Here is a 19,471-nt window from a genome sequence, read left to right as displayed (position 1 = left end):
CAGAAGGAAGAAAAAAAAGTAAGACAGAAAGACTCCTCCTTCACTTCTATCCATTAGTAAATGTGTCAAGTGGTAATTGTGATTATACAGCATGTGGCCTTTTCATTCTGATTTCTTTCACTTACTAATGTGCAGTTAAGGTTCTTGTGTGTCATGTCCTGACTTGAGAGCTCATTTCTATCTGTTGCTACAAATTCCATTGTATTGTACACCAGTTTGTTTATCCAGTCACCAACTGAAGTACATCTTGGGTGCTTCCAGTTTTCAGCAATTATGTTTTGGCTGTCAACATTTGCATGAAAGTTTTTATGTAGACAAAAATTATCAGAATGGTTGGGTAATTATATAGGAGCACAGTTGCTGGATTATGGTAAGATTATGTATAGTTTTATTTGCCAAAGTGACTGTACCATTTTGCATTTCCACCGGTAATGAGTGAGATTTTTCTGTCATTCCACACGCTTGTCAGTATTTAGTATTGCCAGTTTTATTTTGTCTTTTTTTCCCCTTCTAATTAGGTGTGTATTATTATTTAATGTTTTACATTTGGATCTGTAATCCATTTTGAGTTAATTTTTGTGAGGGTTATAAGATCTGTGTCTGGATTCATCTTTTTGCACGTGGCTGTCCAGTTGCTCAGCACCATATGTTAAAAAGACTGTTTGCACCATTTCCTCTCCTCCCTATTCTCTGGGGCCCACTTCAGTTATGTGGTCATCCATTCCACGCAGTCACTAGTGTCGTACAGTTAAATTTAATCCTCAGTCCTCATCTTCCTTATTTGTAGCTTTTGAAACAGCTGATAGATTTTTTATGAAAAACTTACTTTTCATAGCTTCCAAGATCCTAAATGCTCTTATTTTTTCTCCTCCTTTACTTCCTAATCACTGTCACTGATTTTTTACCTCATCCACTCACCTGCTAAATGTTAGCAGTGCTCAGAGTTCAGGGTATTCTGTATTTACACTCTCTGCAGGTGACATCATCCAGCCTTGAAGCTTTATTTTTATTTATTTTTTTAAAGACTTATTTATTTATACAAGAACCGGGTACAGGCCAGATGAGCAGGAGGGTGAGAGGATTCACCAGAGACAGAGTGGGAAACAGAACAGGCAGATTGACGAAATACACTGCTAAGGGGAGCAGCGGGCGCGAGAAGAGAGGTCTGCCACGCCATGTGGGACCCTCGCCGGCTGGCCAGGAGCCAACCGGTGCTGCAGAGGCTGCGGACAGCTTCACAGAGCGGTGCTCAACTGCCTGCGCCACCAGGGGAGGCCCAGCCTTGAGGCTTTAAATACCATCTTATTTATAATGCCTATCTGAAAATTCACATCTCTATCCTGGATCTCTGTCCTCAACTCCAGAATCCTAGATATCACAACTCCATTGCATGTCTAATAAAACCTCAAACTTATGTTGTTCAAAATAGGCTTCTTATCTTTAATCTCTACCCACAAACTTTGCTCATCTTAGGAAGTGGCAGTTCATCCTCTCAATTTCTTAGGCCATGAAAGGAAATGGAGAAGTAAATCTAGGCTTTCGGACTAATGACAAATGGTTCTGGATCACATGACAAATTCACAGCAATATACCCATTTTGAATATTTATCCATCTTCATTTTGTTTGAAGATACATTATGAATAATACAACCTGAATGATCTATTCAGAAACTCTTTTGTAGTATAACAAATATAGTTTAAATGTGCAGTGTTATGGAAACAAGGACAAAATGATGGAAAGTTGTAAATTGAGAGTGGTGAATAGTGTGGTAAAGCATTTACTTCAGTATTTTTTAAGCAGAAAATTTCTTGGATTTTTTCCCATTTTCATTTCCCCTTTAAACTAGACCTTGGCCTCCACTCTCCCAAGGGAAAGTTAGCCAGAGCACATACAAAGAGAAACCAGACATTTAGTCCTAATTTTTAGCATTCCAGAGGTAATATCTTGGCATTAACAATAAGATTCTAGCAGGAACCCTCTGTCCACCTGAACCCCCACTCTATCCTTAGACTCCTGAGATAAATACATTCTGAACTAGGAAGAGAGCAGTCAGAGAAAAAAGCAAGTGAGAGGATTTTTTTTTAAAGTTTATTTTTAGACGGAGTACTTTTTTGCTTACATCATTGTTAATTTTGGGACATTTGATTTCTCCACTTAGGTGTATTCCACATAGTTCTCCTACTACTAGCACTCGTGATCCATCACCATAGTCATGTGTTCCTAATATTCCCTTCTTAGGTTGAGCCAGAAATTTGGGGTTGGAAAGAACAAAGAGGAATACAAATCCCTGGTTTCCTTTAGAAGGTTTATAGAAAGGGGAGCTTGCTCTTCTGCATCCTGCTTTAATCCTGAAAACCCAAATCAAGTCCTCTTTGGCTAAGAAGGAATAACAGCAGCTGCTCATGGGACTAGGCAGATAGTCAGGATCACAGAACCATTGTCCAAAAAGGACCTGGGGCACATCCAGGTCGTGTTTGCTTCATGGCTCAGAATGTGCTCCAGGTGTGCATTCAAGAGCCAGCAGACCTGAGCACATCCAGTTGACTGACAAGAGGGTTTCACCAGCAGATATGCTCAGAGTTCAGCAAAATCCCTGCAATGACCAGTGGTGACAAATGGTGAGGAACGAATTTTGGATACTTGATATTAATCTGTGTCTCATACAGGTGGTAGAGAGGTGGTCACAGCACCCTGCAGTGGCTAAAGTTACCATAAGTCCACTAAGGAAAATCTGAAGTTTCAGACTAAGCTCACATGAAACTTTAGTTTCATGTGAGAATACAGAATAAGACTTGAAATTAGGCTGTTTTATAGACATTCTTACAATGACATAAGTCCATAATTGCATAGAAAGAGCATTCACAAGCTCTTTGGTAGAAATTGTGCACATATGGAAAAAACAAAAAAAAACATGATGTACTTGGAATGATAAGAACTAGATTTGAATCCCAGCTCTGTTACTTTCTTTAAAATTGCAAACAAGGTAATTGTGCTCTCTGAGTCTAGTGCCCTTATTTGTGAAATGAGGACAAGTAAATATATCTTACAAAACTGTTGTGATTGTCAAATGCTATAATTTAGGTAGAAGTGCTTTTTAAACTCTGTTCTAAAATAAGAGTAAAAAACTGTCACCAGGGACTACAATGTACCAGGTTGCTTATATAATGGTAAATAATATTTCTATTTTATGTAGTATTTTAATATTTAATATATAACATATATATGTAATTATTCTATTCTTTATTCTGCTCTATTCCTGGCTTTCCTGCAATAACTTTATTTTACAGATATTGTCTCGGCATGTTTTTAATAATGCCTCCTTTACTTTCAAAAATATTTTTGGTTTGGATAATAAATTACATGGCCACCTTATATTTCATTTCTATATAACACCCTTAAAAGGTAAAGTAAGTATTTTTTTTTCCAAATAGGTGAGGCATCTAAAATTTTACCAGCTTGAGTAATTTACCTATCCCTCACAATTGCTCTCATAGTTACTATGCTGCTTTACTGTGCTGCTGTAATCAAGTCTAGGTCCACCAACTTGAAAGGTCAGACCTGTTCTGTCTACTGTACCATCATGTAAGGAACAATATTACTGTTTTTATTTGCATTAGAACTGTGTGTGTAAATTGAAGCAATTTCTCCAAGTCACAGAGGATGGAAGTCATTTAGACTGACAGCAGAAAGTCAAGTCAAGAATAAAGGCTAATCCTTGAATTCCTGAGCTGGAAGCCTCCCAGATCCTGTTTACCTTTAGCCATTTGGCCTTTGCATTGGCTTGGCAAGTGGTACAAAGCAGGCAGATTAACTTTAAGCAAATCAACTTAGAAATATTACATTAGCAACTAACCTCTCTCCAGTTTTATTTTAATTTGGATTTCTTTTAAAAAGAAAAATCTACATCTCCTTTAAATCTGCCTTTTTCTTGGCATACCAAAGCTTTTAATTGTGTCCAGCTTGTAAATCTAATTTAGTGAAACCTCCAAAAAAAAAAAGAAAAAAAACCCAAACAAACACCTATGTTTGCTTCAGTTAAGCCTAGAATAAAGGTTCATGCCAGATCTCATTTTAAGAAAGTGAATTCAGGGTCTCCTGTAAACATTGGATGAATGTTATCATTATGCTTGTGATCAGAAAGATTCTCTGGCTTTGGCCTGCAGAATTATGTGGCCTTAAGTTAATATTATAAATAAAAAAATATTACAATCTGGGTCTGAAAATAAACATTATTCCTGGTATGAAACCTGCCTTAAACAAAAATGCATTTTACAAAATTTTTAAACTAAAACTGCAATTTTATAAACCTAACGAAATGAGAAATGAGTTTTTGGGAGGAGGGGACAGCCGTTAGTTATTCAGGCTAAAATAACCTCAGTAAAGATGGAGGAAAAGTGGGACCACTGTAACGATGCAGATATATTTATATTTCAGAATAGTGGTGGCATAAATTAGCATCCTCTTCAATTGATAAAAGATGAAAGAAACTGAAACTTTGTTTTAAAATAAATGTGCTTGTAAAAAGTGTGTCTGAAATTATGTTCACTGACCCAGAATGTCTTGTCAAGATGTGATGAACTACTTAGGAACCTTCAACATCAAATACTACCCCACAATGATTAACCAAAGACAATATTTGAATGCAGTAGAAGGTAGACTGTGAGAAATTCATGTATTAAGATACTGAACAAGAGAGATCCCTGAATTGCTTTCTACGTGGGAAAACATATTTTTGTAAAATTGGGTCTAATCCTTCTGCCATATAGGGTCAAAAATGCATTTCAGGAATGGAAACATTGATGAGTCTTGATGGAGAAGATTACTCTGTAGACATGAAAAGTGTAAGATATCAATGTCAGATACATCCGATTCCCTCGGAATAACATGGGGGAGTGTCCAGATCTGAGACCTTCACTCACTGAGAGGGCAGTTAGAACCATGAGACACTACATATTTGAAAGCATACTCAGGGCCCCAGGAATGAGTGTAGTACATTCTTAGATGATACGAACTTAGTGGGAAAAAAAAACAAAAAACAAAAAACAAGAGAAGCGTTTTGGAAGACAAAGCTACAGACACATTGCAGTTAAATTAGAAGTATGTGACAACGTGGAAGGACCTTGATGCTATTAGGCCGAGTGAAATAAGTCAGAGAGAACAAATATGTGTGATTATACTTATATGTGAAATCTAAATAAGCACAAATAAATGCAACAAAACTAAAACCACAGAGACAGAAAGCACAGTGTTGGTTACAGAGGGGTGAAGAGTGGAGGTGGGTGAGATGGTAAAGGGGATCAAGAGGTACAAACTTCCAATTATAAAATAAGTTAAATGTAATGTACAACAGGGGGGCAATAGTTAATAATGTAGTGTTGCATATTTGAAAGCTGTTAAGACAAGATGGTAAATAGGATTATTGTGATACTCATCTTGTAGTACATACAAATGTTGAACCATTATGCTATATACCCCAAACTGAAATAATGTATGTCAATTATATTTTGATAAAATTTTTAAAAAAAAAATTTACATTTTTGAGTGAATTGTAGGTTAGGGTTAGGTCAAAAAACACCCAGAGGGCTAGGCTGGTCATCATTTGGGCTTTGGGGATTTTCAAAAGGGCTTCTGGAAATGCTCCCTAGAATGAAACAAGAAGAATACAGATATGAAAAAAAGACCTAAAAAACAAATAGCAGATGAAGGAGAATGTCAGTACTGGTCTACTTTAATGAACCGCCTGCTTTTGAAAGAATTTGGAGCTGAGTAATGCAATATTCAAATTTAAAAACACTGGAAAAATACTTCTATCCATGTCAGCACAAGAAGCTTCATAAGGAATAATTTAAGTATGTTAATGATTAAGGAATAAGCTTTATGGAGATGATTTGCTACATGAGCAATTGATTTCAAGAACAGAGGCACTTAGGGTCATGAATTGAAATAGAGAAGAGTCTTTTATTAAAACTACCCATTCCACAGACATTTAGAGATTTTTTTTATATTCATATTCCAGCGCCAGTATTAATGTGACACAAATTAATTTGGCAAGGAGATTTTGGTCTTTACATGAACATCAGTACTTTAGACAATGGCGCCATTAAATTCTTTCATTGTTAATGCTGACTCTAATAGTGATTGAGAGAAATAGAGCTGGACTGCTTGTTTTTTCTTAAAATCAAGGCAGGTTTCACCTGTTTCTAGATTATTTCCTCTCAGATTTCCCTTACAGAAGTTGAACTCTGCTACTTCATTCTTTGCCTTCAAAAACATTAAAATGTATGTCTCATATTTGAAACAAACAAAAATACATATCTACACCTATGGAAAGGAAGCAGCATGCTAGGTACTACTGGGTGGATAGGTGGGGCATGAAATACAGAAGCAGAAGACAAGTGATACTCCAGGGCTTTGCGATTTCTGATGGAAGACATGTTCACTAACAGCAGCAGTACCTGGTAGGATGTGATGTGATGCAGCAGGGCAGAACACTGGTCTGTAGAAGAGTATGGGAGATTAAGTCTAATGGAGGGAGTTCCACTTTGAGTATTTTATCCCAAAAGACATATTGGACAAAAGCACAACAATGTACATACCCAATGAATCCTCTGTCAGTATTTAGCCTATCTGCACTTGCAGAATTAGCCATCTGTTTGAGGTGCTGACCTGCCAATCATGCTATTACTGGATTTGAAATTAATATTGGGATGTCAGAGAAGTCACGATAGTTAAATACTATAATGCGAATGAAATTTGTAGGAAAATTAAATTTAAAAGGATAAAGAGTAAACAAGGAGGTATTTGTGGTAAAGTAGCTGAGGAACAGACTAGATAATTCACTTGATGTATTTTGACATCATGACTTTTCTGCCAACCCAACAGAAAATACTTAAAGTGTGTGTATGTGTGTGTGTATGTGTGTGGTGTGTGAAGGAGAGAGAGAGAGAGAGAGAGAGAGAGAGAGAGAGAGAGAAAGAGAGAGAAGTGGTAGCTAGGGCCCCCTCTATCCCCTTTTGTGCTGTGGCAGACATTACCAATTAATCCTGGTACACTTTACTCTCACATGGCTCTAGAATCCTTCTTTCCTGACATGCTGTACCTTAGAACTGCTGCTAAGTGACCAGTGACTTGAGGTGCATGCATTTTATCATCCAGGATATGGCATTATTTCTCATGCCATGCTCCTTGGACCTGTGGAAGTCCCTGAGGCACACTGGGAGCAAAGATGGGAAGGCGGAGAAGGTGGCAGGCGATCCAAAGTATCTCATGTTGGCTCCTCTGGTTTATATCTTGCACTTCAGGATAAGAATTCTCTCAGGCAATAGATTTGATCCCAAAAAAGTGAAAATGATTTCAACTTTCTAATATAGGTCCTTTTGCTCTTTCTGTAGTCTCTCTAATAGGTAAGGATAAGATCCCTGACACTAAACAGCTTGTTCCATGTGGACACACACAGTTTGTAGATGATTATATAGTGATGTTGTGTCATATGCTTCCAAGCACACAAGCAAGTGAATTATCTAGTCTGCTCCTCAGCTACTTTACCACAAATTCCTCCTGTTTACTCTTGACTTTATCCCTTAAAATTTAATTTTCCAACAAACTTCATTCATATCATAGTTTTTAACTATGTTAACATGAGTGCTCTATTTTGTAGGTAAATTTAAACTCAAGTGCTTTGCAGGAGCAAATAATTAACTGATTTTATTTTTTAAATCCCCAAATGATTTTGATCAAACTATGTCTTTTGTTTTAATATGTTTTAAACATAAAAAAGTGACCTCTAATGCTCTTAACAGCTTACAGAGTAAATTGACGCAACCATTTTGGAAAATTATATGGCAGTAACTACTTTTAAAGCTGAAAATATGCTTACCCTGTAATCAACAACTCCACTGCCATTTTTTTATGTAATGGAAAGGCATACATATAATCACCAGAAGTTATGTACAGGAATTACCGTAGCAGCAATATGCCTTAAACAAGAAATATCCCAAATGTCCCAGCTTATGGTTGTGTTATGCTAATCAATAGAACATTACATAGCAATGAAAAGGGATGAACAACTTGGATACATCGTGCAAACACAGAACTGAGTGAGAGGAGTGAGATGCAGAGAAAAGTTATTACATACTCTATTTTTGCAAATTTCAAAGTCAGGCAAGCTGTGCATGTATTGGAAGTGAACTTAGTAGTTGTATGTGGAGGTATCATTGGTTTTTGAGAGTGTGGTCAAGTTGCCTTGTCTGTTTCTCAGGTGCTTTTCATTCTTGAAAATGCATGCACATTTAAACTGATTATTTGTGCATATTTCTATATGTATTTGACACTTGAACAAAAAGTAAAGAAATAGGTAACCCACTCCCTCCAGAAGATGGGTGAGCTCAAATTTTACAGTCAGATCTGCCCTAGGATCTAGGTTCTGCAGAGTAACCTGGCATCTGACTTGGACAAATCACTGAGGTTCTTTTTCATTTTCCTGTCGGAAACAGGAATTAAAAAAATCTAATTCAGAGGGTAGTTATGAGGGTTAAATGGCATAAGTATAAAGAATGTCATATTACTTTGATAATAACAGCTAACATTTATATTGTTTCCCATCTACTCAGCTCTGTTCTAGGGACAGGAACCTTTTATTTTTAATGATCTTATATCAAGCTGTTTATCATTATTTCAATAAAAATTTAAAACTGTCTTGTTTGAAAAACCTTTTTGGGCGGAGCTTTTATTTGACAAAGGAGGTATCTGCAGCACATATTTTACATTTGTAGTCTAAGATCACACAGATCTTAGGAGGAGAGGCCCAAATTAAACTTCCATCAGGCTACATCCTTAACCACTGTATTGTCCTGTGTAATAAGGACTTAATAAATGGCAGTTATTACTATTACAAGAACAAATCCTGTCAGAGATGTGGGAGGTTATGGGGAACAGTCACATGTGGGCCAAATTGCTGTTATCTAGGAAGCAAAATGCAGCTCTAGTTTTAGGCTTTGAAATTCTGTGCTAAATAAATGGCTATTATTATTATGCAATTATCATTCCTAATTTGAGACAGAACGAAAGTACCTAAGTACAATATTATTGCACTTTATAGAGAAAACAGCTGTGAGGAGGTTTAATGATGTGCCCACCTTCAGTCCATTAGAACCTACTCTTTTAGGAGCATATATTAGCATATATTCTAGGGAAGTCATCCACCTTTGAGGCTATATATGAATTCCGTTTTGGTGGAACTATGGGAGATTTATTTTCCTCTGTATTTTCAACATTTTCTGTAACATACACTATTTCACAGAGGAAAGCTAACTTCAAAAATAAAATGAAGTGAAAACAAAAACCAATCTCCGTAAGGCAATAAGAACCACATGTCTTTTAAATGGAAAACATGCTTATTGCTCCTTTGTTTCTTGGAAGTAGTTTGCCAGACACACAGTCCACAGCTTTGAACCATTTACATAAACACACTCAGGCCAAGTGCTTGCATGCACCAGTTCCACTGCACCCACATTGGCATTCAGATGATTTCAAAGGGCAATGTTAAAAAGATTTCATGTTAATTGAATTCACCTTAGATACTTCTTACACATGACAACCAGTGACATTTGTTGTAGACTGTAGCATTCTATGTCCCTTTGAAATGGGAGGAAAAGCAGTAAGTGGTAGGAAAAGGTACAGATACTTAGGTGAAATGAAATGCCCAAGATTTGAGTGGTGCAAAAAAATTATGACCATCCACCAGAGGGCACTGCCAGTATATACAAAACTTTTTCAGTCAAAGTTGACACCCTCAGCCCTCAAAACTCCCCACCACCACCTCCCAATTCTAGGCAAAGAAAGCAAATGTGATTAGATCCACAGATTGCCATTTTTTTCTTGCTTGCTTTTCCTGCATAAAGGTTTTTTTTTTCTCCTCACAAAGTTCTCAGTGGACTACGTGTTACCCCTACTGTCATGACTGTCTTAAATGGCTGTCACCATTTGCTTGTAAAAATGTTATTTTACAATTAATGTTGAGCATTTCCCATGTGTTTAGTAATGAGTTTGTCACTGCGATGGTTTAAATGAACTTATAAGACAATAAAGGGCTTCTGAGATAACTATGAGGCAATAATATAACTTAGGAACTGTAAAATACAGAAGGCTGAGACCCTTTTGTACTACTAAGTACTATTATTCAGTGATGGAAATGCCAGTTTATCTTGGAAAGCCATCTGAAGAGGCATAGAAGGGTTGTGACCAGAATAGGCAGAAAAGAACTGAAGCCAGCACTAGCAAAGTCATAGGAGAAATGTCATCACTAAGGAAAACTAATAACTTTCATTTAATATTTCTGACTGTCTCACTGTGATTTGGAAAACTTTTTGTAATAAAATTTTTATGATTTACCATTTGTTTACAATATTATCGGAGTTTAGGGAGTATAGCTTCAAGCCTCAAGAGAAACTTAAGTGCACCAATTCCCCTGCTTTGGAGACCAAGTGATATTTCCATCTCACCTACTGTAATAGATGGCTTTCATATTTTTCGAAGCTTTTATGCATAGTGGATGTTTTCCCTGAATAGAATAGACTCTGTAGAAGCCACTTCTTGGAGACCCAGCCCCTCACGCTGTCCCATCCAATCTTGAGCAAGGCAGGGATTTGCTCAAAGAACAGGGAGCACAGAGCATCATCCCATGTGCCACGAAAAATTCAAGTCATGCAGCAGTGCCCTAGGAGCGAAACTAACACTAACAACTTGAATTGAGGAGACCCATTCAGCTGGAACTCCTCTTTGTGGCTTTCCACGTACTAGGAATAGAAATTTGCTTTGAACAAATAAATTTTTTAAGTTAATTTTCAAACAGTATTTGAAATTTAATAGGACATTTATGATTGGAACCAGATCTAGCACACATGTTCTTAGGTATTAAAGTCTAATACAATTATGTTGTTATTTGAAACAAAGAGAAAGGATTCGCTTGTCATAATAATTTTTCTTCAAAAATAACAGTGATTTTTACTTATATTGAACTCTCTACGGTTTCTTACATTAGGCTACTTAGGGAAATGCTCTTTTCCAGTTAAATTAATATGTGCAGAAAAGCGTTTACTCACCACACATCAACATGACCTCGTTTTAAGTCATCACTCTTAATATTTATGGGCTAAGAATGAGGTCGTTCTGGTGAGTCACATATTTGCATTTAGCTGATAGATTAAGAAAAAAAATTAACACTGCAATTCCCCTTAAATAATGGGAAAAAAAGGTGACTTGCTACACATTTATCTTCTGGGTCAGTGTTTTTCCAGTCAATCCACAGAGCCCTAGGGTCATCTAAGGCTTCTTTAGGGTTTTTGAAAGAAAGAATGGGGGAGAGTTGTTAATTTTAAATTTGATAACAATCATCTGCTACTTTAGAAGCACAGCCAACCACTGTGAGGATTACTGCTCTGGATATTGAAAATTATGAACCAGTTGTGTAGACTTCAAATGTCTGAAATAAATTAAAGTGAATTAAATTTCCCAAAGAACAGCCTCAGACATGTTCTTTTCTGATACTTTACCCCAATGTTTAGATATTTGCTTCTCTAGCATGACAATGGGAGGAAGCAATAAAATTCAGGTACAGGCTAAACAAAGTTTATAAGGAAATAATAGAGAATCACAATCCTTAGAAAATGTAGCAGTGGTTGGATAGCCCTTATAATTAATAGAAAAAGAACATTCCTGGTGCATTACTTTAGACATCTTATCATCTAAACAAAATATTCAGGAAAAAATCACTGAAGGCAAATAATATGAGTCACTTAAATTTTATTAATAGCTACAAATTATTCTTTCTAGTACTTTTTCTTTCTTTTTTTTTAATAAGGTTTTCTTTTCTTCTAAATTTATTTATTTATTTATTTAAACAAGCACTGGGCACAGTCAGAAGCGCGGGAGGGTGAGAGAATTCACCAGAGCCAGAGTGGGGAGCAGAGCAGGCACACTGACGAAGTACACTGCTGAGGGGAGCAGCGGGCGGCAGGAGAGGTCTGCGCGCCATGTGGGACCCTCACCCAGTGGCCGGGGATCGAGCCTGCGCCGCAGAGGCCGCGGGCAGCTTCGCAGCCCAGCGCTCAACTGCTGCGCCACTGGGGAGGCCCCTCTAGTACTTTTTCTATAAAGATATTGCTGTGGATTAAATTGTACTGCTATGGAAGTTCTACCCCCAATATCTGTGAGTGTGACCTTATTTGGAAATAGGGTCTTTGCAGATGATCCTGACAAGATGATGTCATTAGAATGGGTCCTAATCCAATGCAACTGCATTTCCTCTTAAAAAATGGAGAAATTCAGTGCCTCCCTGGTGGTGCAAGGGGTTGAGTGAAGCTGTCTGCAGCCTCTGCAGCATGAGTTCTATCCCTAGCCAGGGAGCTACCCACATGGTGCAACAGACCTCTCCTGACTCTCCTGCTGCTCCCCTCAACAGTGTATTTCAGTCAGTCTGCCTGTTCTGTTCCCCACTCTGTCTCTGGTGAATCCTCTCACCCCCCCGTGCCTCTGGCCTATACCCCAGTTCTTGTAATCATAAAAAATAAATCTTTAAAAAAATAAAAAGGAGAAATTCAGACACAGAGACAGCCAGGCACAGAGAAGGTGGTGTGAAGACACAAAAAGAAGGCAGTCCACAAGCCAAGGAAAACCTGAGGGTACCAGAAACTGGAGATAGGCCTGCAACAGATTCTCCTCACATCCTTCAGAAAGAACCAATTGTGCCTCTGACATGTTGATTTCATACTTGTAGCCTCCGGAACTAGGCAATGAGAAATTTCTGTCATTTGAACCACTCATTTTGTGGTCCTTTCCTATGGCAGCCCCAGGAAACAAACAGACACATGTCCCTAACCCTGTCTCTGGCTTACCTTTGCAATCAGCAGAGCACAGAAGCTGTGCACAGATTGCCCTTAGGTTGAACCACCTTGTCTGGTTTTCCCACCTCATGTTGCCATCTACACAAGGCACTTTCCTTTTAAAATCTGCCAGATCAAAGCAATTAGGAGGGCAAATCTGTAGTGAAAACTCACATACTGCATTATGAAGCCAAATGTAAATTCTCCTTTGATTATTGTTGTTCATGAAGGAAGCAGTGGATCTAATTGCCAGAAATGAATCAAGGGTTGATTGTATTTCATTTTCTTCCAGGAAAATTTGGCCAAATAGCTAGAGTAGACTGATTAATCAGAATTTTGCAGAGTGTGAAAAACCTGGAATTATAAGAAGCAATTGTGGACATCCATTGATGGCCAAAGAACCTTAGCAAATCTTCTGGTGCATCCATTACACAGCAGCTCATTAGTCCTATGTCTAATGGGGCAATCTGTAGCTGGAACTCACAATCATGTTTATAAACACCACCTCTGTATATTATTTAGGTAAGATGAAGATGTAAAACCTTTCATATAAACAGTTAAAAGTTTTAAAACACTGAACTTCAGAATGGCCTGTCCTGATATTTGATAAAGGAATTTTAAAGAAGCTCATTTGAATGAGATCATAGTGTCACACATTGTCATCTTTTGAACTATATAAGTTACAATTGTTTGGGCATTTAGACACTGGTGCCACAGTATCCACAAAGGCACGTGGTAAAACAACTGAATAGTAAATGTGAAGGATGATCAACTGAGGGGGAAACTCAGCTATGTGATAATTCAGACCAAAAGAAAGAAAAACCCAAATAAGAAAACTTACATGAAGAATTTAAGCAAGTGATTAAAAATAAAGGGGAAAAAAGGCACCGTATCAGATTATATAAAGTAACCTAACACCACTAAGTTTTTTCATCTTTAGTTTTCTAGAAAGGGTCTGTGATGCATTGTAACCATCAGGAAAATATTCATATACTTGGTAACACCTGTGTAGGTGAGACCAGATTTGTCTGTTTGGAAAATAAAGGATTAAAAAAAGAAAAAAAATTAGAGAAAATGACACATAAAAGGACAACTTAAGTTTCCAGCAAAGTAAATATATAGCTAAGTTGATCAGTCCTCCAGCACAGTCCTTCTGGTTGTGTTTCCACAGGAAAATGAGGGTGGAGAGAATCACAAAAGCCTTGGCTCCAGTCCACCCCCATGGCCTGCTAACACAGGCCCAGCTTCACAGAGCACTGGGGTCACATTGCAGTTACTGCCAGAAGAGCTCCTTTCATTAAAATTGAGTAGGAAGGAGAACAGGGAGCCTTGCAGGGGGTTGGGGTTGGGTGGGGAAATGGTCGCTTCCTTCTTCTGACTAAGAACCAATGGTAGATTGTGTGGTTGTCTAACAATTACCTTGCTCCAGCACTTGGAGCCTTTCTTCATTCCTGGGGATACTACAGTGGTCCCCAAAGCAGCCAGTTGTTAAGTCAGGGTGTTCCCCACTAAGGCTATGATGGAGTTTATGCTCTAGTGAAACTTCTTAAACATTTTTGTGCTGTAGACTATATTGGCATAGCCTGTACTCCTATTTACACAATAACATTTTAAAATAAATAATCTAGGGCCTCCCCTGGTGGTGCAGCGGTTGAGCGCTGGGCTGCAAAGCTGCCTGCAGCCTCTGTAGCGCTGGTTCGATCCCCGGCCCCTGGGAGAGGGTCCCACATGGTGCACAGACTTCTCCTGCTGTGTCCGCTGCTCCCCTCAGCAGTGTGTTTCGTCGGTCTGTCTGTTCTGTTCCCCGCTCTGGCTCTGGTGAATTCTCTCACCCTCCCTTGCTTCTGACTGTACCCAGTGCTTGTATAATAAATAAATAAATCTTAAAAAAATAAAATAAATAAAATAAATAATATAATAAAAAGCATATAATTACAAATAAAACCAATTAGGTTGAAGTACCATTATTGAAATATTAGAAGTATTAACATACTGTTATAAAATATTTTTAAAAACGAATTTGTGACATAGCAATTACATGCTTCTCTGTTAACATGTTAAATAAGATCTAGCCCTCAGTTTAATAAATTACCTAATAATTATAACTTCAAGTTAATTATGAGTATAATAATGTTTTGAAATATCAGCCACAGCTTATGTGAAAGAAATCATTTGTGATTTCAATTGATGACACAGTTGCAGGCAGAGCTCACAATGCAGATGTTTGTATCTACATTCATAATGGAAGGCAGTGAAAAAGAAGATGAGGTGTGCTGCCATCCAAGCTCCCAGACCCCCTGGCATCTCTCCATGGACTCCTTGGTAGTTTTGGGCCCCAGGTTAAGAGCTCTAATAGAGGTTTACCTATGCTGATACATACGTTTATCACAAATATCACATTGCTTTTTATGCAACTTCCTATGATACCACCTTCAAAAAAAGTGTTGATTTAATGGTCCTCTGGTGATTCATAATCTAGAATCTCTGATGACAACAAATCACTTCACAATCTTAGTGTATAAGAGTGTTCAGAAAACTTATGGTTGTTAGTATTTTCTTTTTAAATTGGGATATGTAAGAAATACAGTGTAGTATCACTGTGTAGTATCACAGTGTAGTATCACTGCACCGTGGGTGCTCAGGAGAGGCAAGTCCAGTGGGACTTGCATGTAATTCCAGAGAGGCAATTCCAGAGCCCATCAAAGAGGACTGTTAAAGGCTAGTAAAACTTGCAAGTCAGGCAGAATTTCAGTAGAATCTCAGCGCTGCCACTCACATTTTGCAAGACATTTTACTTCTCTAAACTTCAGTTATCTGAGCTATTAAATGGGAATTAAAAGTATCTCAGTAATTTTAAGGGGTTAAGTGAGTTAAGGCAAGATAAAGTGCTAAATCAGTGATGTGAGAAAATGAGGACCAGTGACAGACCTGTCAGGTATCTCAGCCTCTCTTCTCTCCCAGATTCTTTCATGGGGCCTGCTCTAGCTCCTCCCCTTTAGTGCATGGGCCCTGGTTTTCATTGTGGACTCCGGGTCTCTTCAGTTCAGGAAGGCAGGAGAAAGTAGGAGAGGTTGCATGTAAGGTTTAAAGCATACCAGAGTAGCTGAAAACTATCTGGAGCCAGCAGATAAGAGTATAAGTCTGGTATCAGCTCTAAAATATTTTGTAGTTTTGGGAAATATCATACGGTCAGCCAGCCCCAGTTTCACTTTGCCAAGATGTCATGAGGGGCCGTGCAAAGAGCTTGAGAACTAGCAAGTAATTTTACGTAAAAGATTCATTCCCACCCATTTGGGCTGACTTCACAGACATGACTGATGGCCTTTCTTGGGAAACAATCATAGTCCTGTTTCATGAAAATATGGTGCTAATGCTGATCGACAGCTTCCTGTCCCTAAAGTGGATGACTACATCCACCAGCAATGTCCCATCTTCACTCTCCTTGGTTCCCACCTTATACTTGAAGATGCAAAAACTAAATATAAAATAAGCTTAAAAAATGAAACAGAACTCTGACTCCAAAGCACACAAAGATACACAAATAACCGATGGCTAGGCAAGGAGAGTTACATGTAGCTGCTTATTTTAGAAAGCCTGGCTTTTCGTTGTTATCCCAGAGCATGTAATTCCAGTGACATGCAAATCATTGCTTCCACCCATGGGGAAACTTTGCTTTTAGGTATCTTTTGTCACTTTTGGGGGATGTGTTTTCAAACTTAGAAAAAAAGTTATTAAAATAGAATAAGTGACTCTCAAATATACTTTATTGTGATCCATATATTATTTATATTTTGCCCCATCTGTTTTTATCACTCACTCTGTCTTTCACTTCCATTAGAGAGTGCACAGGAGATACCATACATTTGTATCTAAATATTTTAATATTTATACTTAATAATAAAAATATTTTCTAATAGAGCAACAGTGTAATTATCAATATCAGGAAATTTAATATTGATGCGATAATATTATGTACTCCATTATGTATATCAGTTTTCTTTAGATATCTCAATAATGACCTTTCCAGCTACCTTTCTTCCTGTGGATCTAATTCAGCAGCAACTTTTGCATGTTAAGTTGTTATATCCTGTTTGCTTTTAAAATGAAGGTTTAAATTTTTTTTAAGACATATTTTTACAAATAACAGGGCATCCTGAAGAGTATACAGTTTTGAAAAGGGACGTACCATTTTCCCTTAATTGACTTTGTCAAATATTTTTTCATTATTAGATATAGCATGTGCATTTTTGAATGGAAATGCCACAGAAGGGACATTGCATCTTTCTCACTTACTCATATCAGAAGCTACAGGTTGTTGGTTTTCCCATCATTGGTGAGGTTAACTTTATTCAAATTCATTTATTTGCATTTTTCAGGTTTCTCCATTGTAAAGGCGCCATTTTTCCCATTGATAATTAATAGTTTGTGAGAGATACTGTGAGACTATGGAATATCCTCCTCAAACTTTTACCCATTAATTTTGGCATCCACTGGTAACTCTTGCCTGAGTCAGTACTTTGATCATCCCCATATGGTAGTTTGTAAAATCTGTCATTTCTTCCTACATTTATTGGTTGGTTTTCTGCTGTATGTTATTGTGTGTGTTCGTGTGACACTTATGTTAGTGTGACACATATTGAATGGGTTGCAGTCTGTTTCTGTCAGCAAAGTTAGTTTGTCTGAGGATTCTTCAGGGAGGGCCCTTTCATGCTGGCTCAGGGTCCTTTGGACAGGTCTCCTTCATTGGTCAAATATAGCCCTAGTATATTCACTCTCTTGCATAATTTGCTGCCTTGCTAGTACAGAAATAAATTTTTAGTTCTTATATAAAGATGACTCATTTTACATTTATAGGAAAGAGAATGATTGACTTAACCATTTTATTTTAATTTGTATTTGACTTTTCAGGATTTTAAATTTTCCTTATGCCAGTTATAATTTCAGACCCTTCTTTACATTTGTTGATAGAAGAATAAATCAGACCAAAACCAAAATAAACCTCAACAAAAATATCTAACCAGGGCCTCCCCAGTGGCACAGTGGGTTGAACGCAGCGCTGTGAAGCAGTCTGCAGCCGATTCCCAGCTGGCCAGGGAGATGCCCACATGGCATGGCAGACCTCTCCTGTCCTGCCCATTGCTCCCCTCATCAGTGTTTTCAGTCAGTCTGCCTGTTCTGCTTCCCACTCTGTCTCTGGTGAATTCCCTCACCCCCCACACTGGGCCTCTACCCCAGTTCCTATATAAATAAATAAATCTTAAAAAAAATCTAACCAAGTTTATCTTCCTGGAATTGGAAAATAGTATGAGTTAATAGAGATATGCCTAAGACAATGGAGGGAAATGTGATATTCCATAGGTCACATAAGAAGGAAGAAAGCATTAGAGATTACCTAAATTTTTGGAAAATGGGGAGAAAAATGACCATAGTCACTTAGCATCTATTACAAAATTTTCTTTGAAAATATGTTTCATTATAATGGCGGATATACTTTCTTGATAGCTGAGCAGGGTTTTTTTTGTGTGTGTGTGAGTGTGGTATTCGACATACATTATGGCACATTTCTCTCATTTGTTTTGAATCATTTTCTTGATACAGTGTTGAAAAATGTAGTATTAGGTTACACTGATTTCATCAGTTCTCAGTAAGAAGCATTGTGACTCTTACCGAGTAGCAGTGTAACCCTGTCTGCTCCAGGTCACTTCATGAGCTGGAATAAAGCACACAAGGATTGAAGCAGATGCAGGGCACATGCAGATGCCACTGCAATGTGGCTTTTTAAAGCCTACATTTTGGGAAATTTCTGTAGAGGTTGCATCCATAAAGGAAACAAAAGGATCACACAGCAGAAGTTATGCAAATTTGGGGGGATGACCTTAGGTATGTTAATTTTTAAATCAAAATTTTAATATCTCTAAAATACGCCTGATAAAACTTACCTATTCCATAGGATATTTTAAGATTCAAAGAGATAGTGCATTATAAAATGTTTTGTGTATGACAGAGTCATGCTAACTGTGACCAAACTTTGCCCAAAGACCTTTGGAGACATTGCGTTGAGTGCTAGAAATTAAGTCTTCCTTTTCTCTCATCACAGGGATGGTTGCAATAGTAGAGATGGAACACTGAAGAACTGACTTAGAAAAATGCATCCTATGAGGCCCAATGAGTATTAAAGCCTTAGAGAATAATACTTCATACAAGCGGAGCATCACTGAATGAGCAGGTCTGCTGGTATAAGTGAGCCATACCACGGCGTCTCACAGCAAAACCCCCGTCAGTGGCCTCGCAACAGAAAAAGCATTTTCTTTGCACCCCATTCATCTTCCATTTAAGCACTCTCCTATTTCAGGTAAGCTTGCTAACAAAAGCCCTTGTGCCGTGCACTGCTCTCCATGTGCTCTGGACCTGCCTTCCACTTTCTTCTTGCTCACAGTCTACCTGTTCAGGAACTAGCCAGGTTTCCTTCCCTTAGTGTGAATGGCTGATGCACTCAATTAATTCTCCTAGAAGTGCATGCATTTTAGGAGGAGATCTTGGAGACTGATTGATTGATTCCCATCCTCATTCATTCAATAGGTATTCATGGAGC

The 19,471-nt window shown here is 37.9% G+C and overlaps 1 protein-coding gene and 1 long non-coding RNA gene across 3 annotated transcripts in view; one reads left to right on the top strand and one right to left on the bottom strand.

The window, feature by feature from the left end:
- The window catches only part of RERG (RAS like estrogen regulated growth inhibitor), a 112,800-nt gene that overhangs the window by 30,534 nt on the left and 62,795 nt on the right, over positions 1 to 19,471 (bottom strand). The gene's annotated exons all lie outside the window — the stretch shown is intronic.
- The window catches only part of LOC129145987 (uncharacterized), a 193,827-nt gene that overhangs the window by 121,403 nt on the left and 52,953 nt on the right, over positions 1 to 19,471 (top strand). The window contains exon 4 of the long non-coding RNA XR_008552262.1: positions 18,977 to 19,231. This is a non-coding gene — a long non-coding RNA (uncharacterized LOC129145987). The remainder of the gene's footprint in view (positions 1 to 18,976; positions 19,232 to 19,471) is intronic.

This window comes from Talpa occidentalis, unplaced genomic scaffold (genome assembly GCF_014898055.3).
Source record: "Talpa occidentalis isolate TD23 unplaced genomic scaffold, MPIMG_talOcc4v2.1 talOcc4.16, whole genome shotgun sequence".
NCBI classification, from domain to species: Eukaryota; Metazoa; Chordata; class Mammalia; order Eulipotyphla; family Talpidae; genus Talpa; species Talpa occidentalis.
This window is presented reverse-complemented; position numbering and strand designations above follow the sequence as displayed.